Source organism: Callospermophilus lateralis, chromosome 4 (assembly GCF_048772815.1).
Source record: "Callospermophilus lateralis isolate mCalLat2 chromosome 4, mCalLat2.hap1, whole genome shotgun sequence".
NCBI lineage: Eukaryota > Metazoa > Chordata > Mammalia > Rodentia > Sciuridae > Callospermophilus > Callospermophilus lateralis.
In genome coordinates, this window is record NC_135308.1 from 48,695,923 (window position 1) to 48,711,243 (window position 15,321).

Consider the following 15,321-nt stretch of genomic DNA (forward strand, 5'->3'; position numbering starts at 1 on the left):
CCACCTTTCCACAGTTACAACCCAGTACAGTGGTCCTTTCTATTTATTAATCCACCCAAAGGATTTATTGATTGATTAGGTCACCATGCTCATAATCACATCATTCACCTCTGAACATTCCTCCATTAACTTAAATGAGCTTTTCAGGCACAGCTAATTTCCAAACCATCACATGCCACGCCTGATCCAAAAAAGAATATGTCCATCTCATTGTGAAGAATACACTCAGTGCATCTTAAAGAGTCCTCCTAATCTTAACAGTTTTGGCAACAGGTTGCAGTCAGCCAGGGTCAGCTTGCTGCTATGCAGAAATGGCACCTAGGAGATGCCTTGATCTTCAGAACTGGTCTTCTGGAAGGAGAGATGCCAAGTCATTGTCTAAAACTTTCAGAACTTTTAGGAACCCCTTCTCGAGAGATGATCACTGAAGTGCTGAGTTTCAATTATGAAAGAAACTTGGCAAATATGACCAGCCCAGCTGTGTTACACTCAGAGTTCCAAGCTGCCAGTTTTGGGTACTTGGAAGGGCACGGCACAGCCTCCAGAAATTGCTCAGTCTCATAGGTATGCATGTGCACTCCTGTGCCATACAACCCGAATGGTAGCAGCCCTTCTAGGCACAGATTTTGCACTTGGTTGGTTGGTGTCAGAGGTGGTGATGTGGAAGGTGAGACTCCCTTTAGCCAGAGCATTGTTGTCTGGAAAAAAGGAGAGGCTTGGCCCCATCGATGCCAGTTTTAACATTTCAACATGGTTATTCTACAGGTGTGGTTGTGTTAGGGACCAAATATTCACAATTGCTGAAGGAGATAGAAGGGGCTGTGGCGAGTGCCAGGGAAACTCTGTCCTCCAAAGCCAGAGCTGTCTGCCCCTTAATCACCACACAAGCCCAATTAGACCATCTCCCTGAAGACTGGACCTCTCCACCTGATCAGAGCAGGCCACACTCAGCTTCTTCAGCTCTGTCTATACTCAGACATTTTCTGGAAAAGGAAGTCATATTTAGAAACTTGTTATCTTTCCCACATACATAATACATTTAAAATTGTGGCATGGACAGGAAAGTCAATTGTCTCATCAATGTATGGGACAGGACAACACAGACAAAAAACACTAATGTACTTGCACTATTTATTTTTGTGTAATTTTAAAGCAAGGCTGGAGTTTTGGCTCAGTGGTGGAGCACTTGCCTAGCACATGTGAGGCCCTGGGTTCGATCCTCAGCACCACATAAAAATAAATGAATAAAATAAAGGTATTGTATCCAACTACAACTAAAAAATAAAAAATAATTTTTAAAGCAATAAATTGTTCAATTTTCTTTAAAAGAAGTCCATGATTTTATATATCTTAATTTTTCAAAAATTTGTGGCTCAGCATCTTTGGATGTTCCAAGTGGCTAGTGACTTTCTGGCATTCTGCATGAATGCCAAGTTCAAATAACAGTTTTAGATAAATTCAGATACTTGCATATGTTGGCATAAATTTTTTTTAAAAGAATACATTAAATGAATGTTCACAACACAAAAATTGATAAACTGAGTACATATATTGAAACATCTCACTATATGTAATAAATATGTAGAATTATTTTGTGTGGATTTTTAAATGTTTCCAAAATAGAAAATAAAGGAATAAAATTTTAAAAGTACTTTCAGTACCCTCAACAAAATACTGTAAAGGAAAGGGGGAAGAATACGTTCTGTAGTTGGGGATGCAGCTCAGTAGTAGAGTGCTTGCCTAGCATGCAAAAGCCCCTGGATTTAACACCCAGTACTACAAGGGGGTTGGGATGGCAGGGGGCTCATTGTCTCAAATTCTTTCCTCTTCAAATACAATGTTTATGACTTATTCTATTTAGTGAATTGATATTCTCTCTAATATCACATATTAAGCCAAAGTTATGATTGTGTCCAATTTTAATTTCATTCTCAAACATCGCTTGATTAAATTTTTTAGAAGCTCTTTTACTGTCTTGCAGAATAGAACTGGGATTTCCAAATGAATGTCTCAGGTATAAATACAAGACCACAGTAAAGAGCACATCCCAAACTTTTTAGCCTAGTGCAATTTGGCCATTGTTATATCAACATGACCTTAAGAGAACAGGCCTTGAAGTAATTTGATTTAGTGTTTAGCTTGAGAGCTACCTTAATCCTGTCTTTTAGCTTTTTGACATTTAATATGCCTCTTCACACAAAAAGAAAGGGTCACTCTTCCTGGTTAGCCCATTGCAAATCAGACAGTATAAACACAGACTTTAACTTTCCTTTCCCCACTATTCCTGTTCTTATCTCAGTTTCATTTTGCCTTTATCACTTCACCATTTATGCATAAGTATGTTCTCCATATCTTGTATTTATGAAATAGTTTATCCCTCAGTCAAGCAACCATAGCCATTGCTAAAGATAGAAACCATTAAGAGATATGACCATTGTCTTTAAGAGGTTACTTCCTCATTTGAGTAGTGGTTTGGAGTTTGACTCTCTAAGCCCTGGTTAAGGTTTTGGAAAGTGACTACATAGTCACTTTTGCATGGCTATAATGGAATACCTGAGGCAGCCTAACTTCTTTAAAAAAAAAAAGAGTTTTATTTAGTTCATAGTTTTGGAAGTTCAAAGGCATGGCTTTTGTCAGGGCCCTCTTGGCTCTGCCACATCCTGTGATTTGATGTGAGATGGTGAAGAAAAAAATCACATCATCAGACAGAAACCAGGGTTTTTCTGTGCTCAGAGTGTCCTTCTGAGGTCACTCTCCCAATGACCTTAGGCCTCCCACTTGGCCTCACCTCTTACAGGATCCACCCCTTCTCAATCCTGCCCCCTTGAGGATCCCAACACATGGACCTAGGAGGACAACCACATCCAAACCTCAGAAGGGACTGCTGTGGTGGGTCTCAAACATTGACACCACCCCAAAGCAGCACGACAGTCTGCTCTCCTTGTTTGAGTCAGTTTGAGATTGCGAGTGTGACTTAGTTCTGAGGGTTGAGATGAAAGGGAAAATCTGCTGGGGAAATCTCTGGTAAAGATTCAGTCAGAGGAGATGGACTAAAAGTGAAATATGGCAGACTGGGAAAATCTCCACATCCAACCACAACTCCATTAACATTCTAGGAAAAGGAATTTGGGTTTTCTTTTTTTCTTTCTCTCTTCTTAAAAAAATTCATTTGATTTTTTTTGTTTGTTTTTGTTTTTAGCTATACATGGAAGTATAACCTATTTGATATATTTGTACAAACACAGAATATATTGCATTTTAATCCCAGTCTTATGGATGTACATGATGCCAAGATTCACTGTGGTATATTCACACATGTACAAGGAATGTTATGTCAGATTCATTCCACTGTCTTTCCTATTCCTATCCCCTCTCCCTGCCTTTCATTCTCCTTTGTCTAATCCACTGAACTTTCATGGCCCACCCCCATCTACCCATTGTGTGTTAGCATCCACATGTTAGAATATTCAACCTCTGGTTTTTGGGGATTAGCTTATTTCAGTTAGTATGATAGTCTCCAGATCCATTCATTTACCAGCAAATGTTATAAAGTCATTCTTCATTGTGCTGAGTAATATTCCATTGTGTATATATAACACATTTTCTTTATCCATTCATCTGTTGATGGGTACCTAGGTTGGTTCCATAGCTTAGCTATTGTGAATTGAGCTTCTGTGAACATTGATGTGGCTGTGTCACTGTAGTAGACTGATTTTATCCTGTGGATATATACTAAGGAGTGGGATAACTGGGTCAAATGGTGTTTCCATTCCTAGTTTTTTAAGGAATCTTCAATTGGTCCAGTGTAGTTGCATCAATTTGCAGTCCCATCAGCAATGTATGAGTGTACCCTTTCCCCATTTCCTCGCCAACATTTATTGTCACTTGTATTCATACACACACACACACACACACACACACACACACACTTAGTTCTAGGTGGACAAATACCTTTATTTTATTTTGATGTGGTGCTGAGAGTCAAACCCAGTGCCTCCTGCATACTTGGTGAGTGCTCTACCACTGAGCCACAACCCCAGCCCCTATATTCTTGATAATTGCCATTCTGACTGGAGTGAGTTGAAATCTCAGTGCAGTTTTAATTTGCATTTAGGAAAAGAATTCTGAAACAATAGAAGTTCACAAGGGCATAGATATTGAAGAAAAGAACACAATTTTGGTGACCAGGAGAGATAGTTGATAACTGACTTGATGAACCCTCCAAAAAGCTGAAACCTAAGCTGGCAGTGGAGAAAGCCCTGAGAGAAGTCAATTGACAATCATACCCCAGAAAGGTCCAGGAATTGAAAATACTTGAGTATTTATAAAAGACTTCCCATAAAATAAAAGGATAAGAGGATAAAAGCTGGAAATTTTTGGATTGCTAGACCCAGATCTCCTTTCTTCCTCCAAGAAAAAGTCCATAAATTCATTATCTCAAAATATTGAGCCAAACTCTGTTCAGCTAAGGATGGAGATAGGAGGTGGGGACCATATTGAAAATAGTGGTAATGTGAAACTATTCACATTGAACAGTGAGATACTTCCTCAAGTTATGGCAAAGTTAATGTGCCTTGGGCACAAAATTTAAGAGGGCACTAAAAAAAAAACCCTCAGTAATCAAGATAAATCATGTTTGTTTTATCAACCCATGTTTGTGTCTTTTTTCTTTGCGCAATATTTCTTCTTTCATCTGTGATCTTCCTTATGTGATCACTATTCTTCTTTCTGAGGTATATATTGTGAGGTATATATATCATAGTGTGGGTCATTTAGTTACCTCCTGGGTTTTGTTATGTCTCTTTTTAAAATGTCTTTATTTCATCTGGGCTTTTTGTTTGTTTGGGGGTACTGGGGATTGAACCCAGGGACACTTAACTACTGAGCTATAACCCCATCCCTTTGTACTTTTGCTTTTGAGACAGTCTCACTAAGTTGCTTAGGGCCTCAATAAGTTGCTGAGGCTACCTTTGAACTTGTGATCCTCCTGCCTCAGCTTCCCAAGTCTCTGGGATGAGAGGTGTGTGCCATGACACCCTGCTTCATCCTATTTTTGAAAGATAGTTTTGCTGGGCTTGCAATTGGAGGCTGACTAATAGTATGTGTGTTTGAGTGAGAGGTCTGCAAGATTTCTATTATTCTTGGGCCAGGATCAACAGACACCACCTCAGGGCAAATGGTAGCTTCATTACCTGCTTACTATCTGTATTTGGGATCTTTACGTTTTATGTTTAATTTACTGTTTTTTGCCCTTGAAATTTTTCTTTCTTCCTCTTTCCCCCCTGCTTTCAAATGTTTTCTTAAACTTCCAGTGTGTCATATAGATAGAAATAAAAAGTTCCAATTTTTATCTTATTTTATTATTATTTTTTAACCTATGGTCACACATTGAAAAGCAACAGTGTTAATCTCCTGATTAACTTTTATTAAGAATAATCTTTTGTCTAATTCCTCAGATCCAAGTCCTCTGTTCAAGGTCTTCTTACCCAAAAGACATCTGGCCTTATTGAAAGCATGTCTCAGTGAAATGAACAGGTTGATTTTCAACTTCTATACTGACTTCCTAGAAAGGAAGCCATGTTCCAGGCAGGAGCTCATTTGGAGAATGTAGTGGGTTGATTTTGTTATGCCCAGCATACAGCTGTGCTGATGTTGGTTGTGAAATGAAGGTGAGTGCTACGCTTTCCATCTCGAATGTTCTTTTAAGATCCTTGAATTAAAGGCTTGATCCTTAGCTTGGTGCTGTTAGAAGATGGTGAAGTCATTCAGAAGTAGGGCTTAGTAGGAAGTGGTAGGTCACTGGAGACATGACCTCCAAAGAGAATGTAGAACACTGGTCTCTTCTGCTTTTTATTTGCTTCCCAGCTGCCCTGAGCTGAGCAGCTTGCAACACTGCCACAGGCTTACACCATGTGTATTTGTCTTGCCAAAGGCCCAAAACAATGAGAAAATTGGTCATGGACTAATATCTCTAGAACTTGAACCAAAATAAACCCTTTTTTTAAGTTTATTATCTCAGGTATTTCATTACAGTAACAGAAATCTGACTGTGAATACACTGTGAAGTAAACACCAAGAAGATGAAGGACAGTAGGAAAAAAGACAATGTATTAAGTTCTGAAATACCTAGTCTTAAGACAAGCTGGTGCTTTTTACAGAAAGCTTTGTACTAGGATGAATTAGAAGTTATCTGAACTTTCTTAGGCTAGTGATATAGTTTCTGGATCACTTTTGAAAAAAAAACAATATAACTCAAGTTGGAGGAAACAAAGAATATGACTCAAGTGCCAAGGAAAGTCTTATCAATAATTTGAAGTTGATTTTTTTTTACCTAATACTTTTTTTAAAAGGTCACCCTTTCCCTGATTGTTTTTGGGAAGACCTGGAGTAGATAATAGCTTCATATATCCTGGGAACTTCTTGGAGCATCAGAGAGAGAAAATGACTCTCCTGTGATGTCTACTTACCTTACCTTACAGACATGTTCATCATTAGGGTACTTTTCTGCTTAAAGTTGTGTTTTGAGAGAGTAGTCAGAAAACTCCTGCTTAACGTGTTTGGTAAAAATTACAGTCTTTGATATCCTGGCCTGAGCATTAGGAGGTGGGGGGAAGCCCTGGATGAATATTATACTCCTGTGAGCTTGAGACTCTTCTAGATTTTAAAATATATAGGCTAAACTTCACCAGTTTTTGTCTTAGTAACATTCTTCCTCTGCTCCAATCTCTTACATGTAATATGTATCTTGAAAAAAAATTTAAACAAAAACAGAATATTAAGTATATACTACAAAACATACAATACATTCACCTGGATCATAAGAAATCACCATTTTTGCAGGTCATAAGAGTTGAGGTTCAGCAATTTCCTTTGGTTTTTAAAAAAATTATGATAAATTTAAAGATATTTTTGTTTTTTATTTGTGATTCTCAATACCTCATTCTATAAAATAGAAGGAGTGTTCCAATGAATTAAGCAGAGGAGTTTGACTTTTTAGGCAGAAAAGGGCTGAAGAAAGCAAAAATGAGTAACAAAAATTAGATTTTTTAATTTTAGCTATTTTTCTTATTTATTTATTTAGGTGGACACAATCTCTTTATTTTATTTTTATGTGGTTCTGAGGATTGAACCCAGTGCCCCGTGCATGCCAGGCAAGCACGCTTCCACTTGAGCCACATCTCCAGGCCCTAATTATTTTTCTTGTAAAGGTTAAAGTAGAGGAGACTTCCTTACCTTGCCAGATAACCCTAGCCTGTTTTGGGAAGTCACAGACACAATTTTGTTTTGTTGTGGTTGCATGGAAATTAAGCACAAACCACTCCATTTTGGTTTGATGTCCTTGAAGGGATGTGGGAATCCAGACCCCTTGTCTCTCCCTTTTTTACTTCCCAACCTTAAAACAAGTGGTTTTGCTCCATCATATTCTTCCCCCATGATATGATGCCTTGCCATAGGCCAAAGAGCAAAGGGCCAACTGAAACTTCCAAAATTATGAGAAAAAAATAAATCCTTTTTCTTTATAAGTTAATTGTCTTTTGATTGGCATTTGTTATAGTAATGGAAAGCTGACTAACATGCTCAATAAGACTGTCAAAAAAAGATATTTATATAGGGAGCAGGGGAGAAAGATATACAATGATATAGGAATAGAATTTCTATATATTACCAGAACAAAGTTAATAAAAGTCTCTAATAGATTATGAAAAGTTAGTGTATATTATAAGCACTAGACCAAGTATTAAGAACATAAGTAAGAAAATATAACTTAAAAATCATTAAAAGAATTAAGGTGTTACCCTGAAAAAATTCACTTAATGCAAAATAAGATAGAAAAGGAGAAACAGAGAAGCAAAAATGTCATAAGATAGACAACACAAAGCAAAATGAAAGATGTGTATCCACTTATACCAATGCTAACATTGAATTTAAATTAAGTAAATAATACAATCAAAGGCAGATAGTGTCAGTCTGGATAAAATAGTGTTATTCAACTATATATTCTCTATAGGAGACACATTTTAGATGCAAATATGCAAATAGTTTGAAAGTAAAGGGATGAGACCAGGTGTAGTGATCCACACCTATAATCCAGCCACTTGGGAGACTGAAGCAGGAGGATTGCAAGCTTGAGGCCAGCTTCAACAACCTAGAAAGACCCTGATGCAAAATTTAAAAAACAAAATAAATAAAAATATCTAGGGTGATATTACCAAAAGCAATATACAGGTTCAATGAAATCCCCATGAAAATACAAATGACATTCTTCACTGAACTAAGGGGAAGAAAAACAGCCTTAAAATTCATTTGGAATAATAAAAGACCCAGAGTAGCCAAAGCAAATCTAAGCCAAAAAAAAAAAGCAATGCTGGAAGTATCTCAATACCTGACTTCAATACCTGACACATAAACCAATAAAACCGACACATATCCCATTGGTGCAGAATAGAAGACACAGAGACAAACCCACACATATACAGTCATCTGATCCTTGACAAAGGTGCCAAAAACATACATTGGAGAAGAGGCAGGCTTGTAACAAAGGTGCTGGGAAAAAACAGTTATCCATATGTAGAAGAATGAAACTAGACCCTTATCTCTCACTCTGTACAAAAGTCAACTCAAAATGGATCAAAGACCTAGAAATTCAAATATAAACTATACAATTCCTAGAAGAACACATAGGGTCAACACTCCAGTATATAGGCACAGGCAATGACTTTCTCAATAGGATCCCTAATGCTCAGGAAACAATGTTGAAAGCTAATAAGTGGGATGGCATAAAATTAAAAAGCTTTTGCATGGCAAAGGAAATGATTAAGAATATGAAGAGAGAACCTACAGAATGGGTGAAAATCTTTGCTAGCTACTCTCTGACAGAGGATGAAAAGCTATGATATATAAAGAACTCAAAAAAACCTTTACATCAAAAAATAAAATAACCCAATTAATAAATTCGCAAATGAATTAAAGACATTTTTCAAAAGAAGAAATACAAATGGCCAATGAATATATGAAACTATGTCCAACATCATTAACAATTAAAAAATGCAAATCAAACCTACAGTGACTGAGACTATCTCACACTCGTCAACATGATAGTCATTAAGAATACAAAAAATATCCAGGCGTGGTCGGTCGCACACACTTGTAATCCCAGCTGCACAGGAGGCTGAGGCAGGGGGATTGCAAGTTCAAAGCCAACCTCAGCAACTTAGAAATGCCTTAATAACTTAGTGAGACCCTGTCTCAAAATTAAAATAAAAAGGGCTGGGATATGACTCAGTGGTAATCACTCCTGGGTTCAATCCCTGGTATCCAAAAAAAAAAAAAAATTTTGCTGGAGAAGATGTCGAGAATAAAGAATACTTTTACACTGTTGGAGAAACTTTAAATTAGTACAACCACAATGGAAATTAGTATGGAGATTAAAAATTTTAAAAAAGCAAAAAGAAAGTAAAATGATGAAAAAAGATATACCATGCAAGCAACAACCAGAACAAAGCTGGCATGTCTGTATTCATATGAGAAGAAATTGACTTTTGAAAAGGTTATTAGGGCTAGGGTTGTGGCTCAATGGTAGAGCGCCTACCTAGCATGTATGAGTCACGGGGTTCGATTCCAGTACCACATATAAATAAATGAATAAAATAAAGGTCCATTAATATCTAAAATATTTTTAAAAAAGGTTATTAGAGATAAATAGGGCACTTTTATAAAGAAAAATTAGGAATTTTTCAATTCATAGGTAAGAAATAACTGTTATAAACATTTGCACCTCATAACAGGTCATCAAAATACATGAAGCAAAAACTGACAGAAATGAAAGGAGAAACAGAATTCAATCATAATGATCAACGATTTCAATACCTCATTTTCAATAATGGCTAGAACAACAATATAGAAAAGCATTAAGTAAATAAAGCACTTGAATAACAGTATGAATCAACTAGCCCTTATAGACCTCTATTTTCCATCCAAAGGCAGTAGAATACATATTTTTTTTTCTTCAGAGCACATAGAACATTCATCAGGATACACTGGATGCTAGACCACTAAAAAGTTTGAATAAATAAAAAGGGATTCAAATTATACAATATGTATTCTTTGGTCACAAGGAATTAAATTTGAAACCAATAACAGAAGATAATCTGGAAAATTCATGGATACATAGAAATCAAAGAACACAACTCTTTTAAAAATGTTTTTATTAGTACATTGTAGTTATACATAACAGTGGGGTTTATTTTGAATTAATCAGGTATGCATGAAATACAATTTGCTCCATTTCAACATTTGCTTCATTCCCAGTAATTCCTCTTTCCCTTCCCTCCTCCCTTTCTGTTTCCTTTCCTCTACTTTACTGGTCTTTCTTTTTCTTTTGTTTTGTTTATTGTTTTAATTTATATTTTGTGTGTAAAATTCACTGTGTACATATCGTATATGTACATAGTATATATGTACATAGCATAATTTGGTCAATTTCATTCTTTAGTTCCTCCCTTTTATAACTAATGGATCAAAAAAGATCACAGGGCAGGGTGGGATACTGCACACCTGTAATCCTAGTTACTGGGGAAGCTGAGGCAGGAGAATAGTAAGTTCAAAGCCAGTTTCAGCAATTTAGCAAGGTCCTAAGCAACTTAGTAAGACCCTGTATCAAAATAAATATAAAAAGGGCTGGGGATGTAACTCAGTGGTGAAGTGCCCCTGGGTTCAATCCCTGATTTAAAAAAAAATCACAAGGTAATTTTGAAAATACTTTGAGATAAGAGAAAACAAAATCACAGCATATAAAAATTTATGGGATGCAGTCAAAGCAGTGCATAGAGAGAAATTTATAGTTGTATTCCCTAAGTTAATTAAAAGAAGAAAGATCTCAAACAACTTAATCTTTCACTTTATAAAAAAACCCAAAGCAAGAAGAAAAAGGAAATACTAAAAATTAGAGTGGAAATTAATGCAATATGCCAAATTTAGCTGGACTGACCAAGACGAAAAGAAAAGGAAAAGAGGAAAAAGAAATCAAGAAGAAAAAGATGAGAATAAAAAAAGACAAAAGAATAAAATTAGTAAAAAAAAATTTAGAATAATGAAACTACTAAAGTTGGGAATGAAAGAAGGAAGCAATCACTACTGATATTATAGAAATAAATAAATTATAAAAATGTTTGAACACCTGTATGCCAAAACTTAGATGACTTAAATGAAATGATAACTTTCTAGAAAGACACAAATAAATCTATAAGAAGTAAAGAGAATGAGTTAGTAATTAGCCGGGTATAGTGGCATATGCCTGCAGTCCCACCTATTCATTAAGTTGAGGCAGGAGAATTGCTTGAGCCCATGAGTTCACGACCAGCCTGGTTAAGAAAAAACCAAAGTCCCAGTCTCAAAAGACAGAGAGAGAGAGAGTTAGAGACAGAGAGAGATTGAGAGATTGTATTATAACAAAAGCCTCCCAATAAAGACAAGAATCAGATAGCTTCATTGGTAAATTCTATTAAATATTTTAAAAAGAATTAACACCAATCATTAACAAATTCTTCCAAAAATAGAACCCCCTGGGGTTTGTGGCTCAGTGGTAGAGTGCTTGCCTAGCATGTGTGAGGCACTGGGTTCGATTCTCAGTACCACATATAAATAAATAAAGTTCCATTGACAACTAAACAATATTTTTTTAAAAAACCCTCTCAATCATTCTCTGAGATTAGTTTTACCTTATACTAAAGTCAGTCAAAAACAAAAAAAAATTAAAGACCAATATCTCTTATAAAGATAAAAATAAAAAATACTAGCAAACAAAATCTATGGACATTTAAAAATAATTATACACTATAGTCATGTATAATCATCTCTTGGGGTCATGGTTGTTAATTTAGGAGCGAGGGGTGATTGGGTTTGAAGAAAAGACAGACAGACACACATAGGGAGAAAAAGCTGGGACCAGGTGGGTAGCCAAGCCCTGGTGAGGCTTGACTGATCCCAGAGCTAGCTCAGCAAGTTTATCATACAGGTTTCATTATCAAAAGGTTAATTGTGGGAAAGTTTCAGCAAAGGAAGCAATCTGAAGAATGCAGGGCTGGGGAGACATTAGGGTCATCGTGTTGTGCTCAGAATTCACTATCCCTGGGAGAAGGTGCTGAACTCAAGGCCTCGACTGACAGAGCCGTGCACCTTTACACATAGCCATCCGTGGCCAGCATTCCAACTGTGACTGGGGCATCTTGAGCTGCTCCTTTGCACAGGAAGCTCCAAGTGCAAATGCAGCCACGAGGGTCAGACAGGCCATGATTTAGATCCCTGCTCTCCATACACTATGAGAAAATGGTATTTGTCCCCAAGATCCCAGATTGGCTAAAAATATGGTAATCAACTAAAATGGGGTTTGTTTTGTTTTTGTTTCTGTAGACACACATAATTGACTATTCCTTTCCAAAATCTAATCTGACCATCTCTGCCTTTTAACTGGATAGTTTTGACAATTTACCCTTAATGTATTTATAATTATGGATTTAAATCTACTATTCTACTCTGTTTTCTCTTTGATATTTTCTTCTCTTTTTCTCTGTAGTTTTATATTAATTAAATGTTTTGTTATTTTATCTTTTTTTTGCATATTACCTATACATTTTTGTGTGCAATTTTAGTAGCTGCTTTATAGTTTACAGTATATATCTTTAATTCATCATAGTAGATACTGTTAAAATAATAAACTGGGCTACAGATGTAGCTTAATAGTAGAACATTTGCTTGAATGCCTGAGGACCTGAGTTTAATCATCAGCACTACAGTAGTAGTAGTAGTAGTAGACCATTTCACACATAGTATAACAACATTACAACAATATATTTCCTTTCTGAATGTAGTGATGCAAAACTCTAATTCCAGTGGGGCTGAACAGATACTTCACAGACAAAGAAATACAATTGATCAACAAATATATGAAAAAATGGTCAGCATCTCTAGCAATTAGAGAAATTCAAATCAAAACTACACTGAGATTCCATCTCACTCCAGTCAGAATGGCAAATATCAAGAATACAAGCAAAAAACTGCATATTGTATAATCTGGAATATTACTCAGATTTAAAGAAAAATTGGTGAGGATGTAGGGGGAAAGGTACACTCATACATTGCTGGTAGGGCTGCAAATTGGTGCAACCATTCTGGAAAGCAGTTTGGAGATACCTCAGAAAACTTAGAATGGAACTACAATTTGACCCAGTTATTCACCTCTTCAGTGACTTAAAAGCAGCATGCTAGAGTGATGCAGCCACTCCAATGTTTATAGCAGCTCAATTCACAATAGCTAAACTGTGGAAGCAACCTAGATGCCCTTCTACAGATGAATGATTGAAGAAAATGTGGTTCATATAAACAGTGGAATATTACTCAGAATTAAAGAAGAATGAAATTATGACATTTACTGATAAATGGATGAATCTGGAGAATATCACATTAAGTGAAATAAGTCAATCCCAATAACCAAAGGTTGAGTGTTGTCTCTGATACATGAATGCTAATTCACAATAAGGTGGGGGAGCTAAGGAAGAATAGAAGTAATTTGGATTAGACAGAAGGGAGTGAAGGGAGGGAGAAAGAGTACACTTGAGAAGGGTTGAGAAGGACAGTGGAATGAATCAGACATTATTACCTTGTGTGCATATATGATTATATGACTGGTGTAATTCTATATTGTGTACAACCAGAAAAAAAGAGAAATTAGTATGGTATGTCAAAATGCATTTTATAGTCATATATAACTAATTAGAACAAATAAAAATTGTGCAGAAAAAAAGAGGACTGATAATAGCATTTTAATATCTGTAAGAAAGTGAAGTCGGGGTTATCATGGAATTGATTTTTAATTTTCCTTTTGTGTGGAAAGAGAATGAAAATTGTGCAGAAAAAAAGAGGACTGATAATAGCATTTTAATATCTGTAAGAAAGTGAAGTCGGGGTTATCATGGAATTGATTTTTAATTTTCCTTTTGTGTGGAAAGAGAATGTTCTTTGTGGTATAGATTCTTTGTTGCTTGTTGAAACTTTTTTTTGTGTGTTAACATGAAAAAAAGATCAATTTTTATAAATGTTTCCCTTATAAGTAGATACTTGAAAAATATAAATTATATTTTCTATAACTGTATTTCAACATCTATCACTATGCCAAGAACATGGTAGGATTTGCCTCAAAGTTTACTTAGCTTTTTACATGAAACATAGTGCTTGTATAGCAACTTCAGAATATCTCTAACATTTTGTTCTGTGACGTACAAATTTGTAGAGACATGTTATGTCCCAGATACGTCCAAATCTATAATATCACTGAACCACACTGTAAATGGACCGCATGAATGTCTTTCTTCAACTCTCTGGAGGAATGTTCCTCAGATATAGCCAGCTGCATCAGCATCAACTCCAAAGCTCTTTAAAAAATGCAGTTTCTGGGGTCCAGATGTACTGAATCAGAATGTCTAAGGATGGGGACTGAGCATCTGATCTTAAGGTTACCCTCAGCTTTGATTCTGATCTACACTTATATTTGAGAACTACCAACCAGGAACCATTATATAAATGACTTGGCTTTTCTTTCAAATAATAAGAAATGTATACCATTTTCTGAAAAAGAAGTCATACCTTATGGGTCTATTCACTGATTCCCAACCAATCTCTCTTTCTCTCTCTCTCTCTCTCTCTCTCTCTCTCTCTCTCTCTCTCTCTCTTCTCTCTCTCTCTCTCTCTTTTTATAAAATTTGTTTTAATTAGTTATACAAGACAGTAGAATGCATTTTGACACATTGTATACAAATGGAGCACAACTTCTCATTCCTCTGGCTGTACATGGTGCAGAGTCATAACAGTAGTGTAATCATATAAGTATATAGGAAAACAATGTCCATCTCATTCTACTGTCCTTCCCACCTCCACAGCCCCACCCCTCCCCTCACTCCCCACTGCACAATGCAAAATTTCTTAATTTTTCCCTACCACCACCCCACACACTATGGATCAGCATCCGCTTATCAGAGAAAACATTTGACCTTTGGCTTTTTGGGATTTGTTTATTTCAATTAGCATGATATTCTCTAGTTCCATCCATTTGCTTGCAAATGCCATAATTTTATTCTTTTTTAAGGCTAAGTAATATTCCATTGTGTATATATACCATTTATCCATTCATCTGTTGAAGGGCATCTAAGTTGCTTCCACAATTTAGCTATTGTGAATTGAGCTGCTATAAATGATGTGGCTGTGTCACTCTAGTTTGCTAATTTTAAGATCTTTGGGCATACACTGAAGAGTGGCATAACTGGGTCAAAT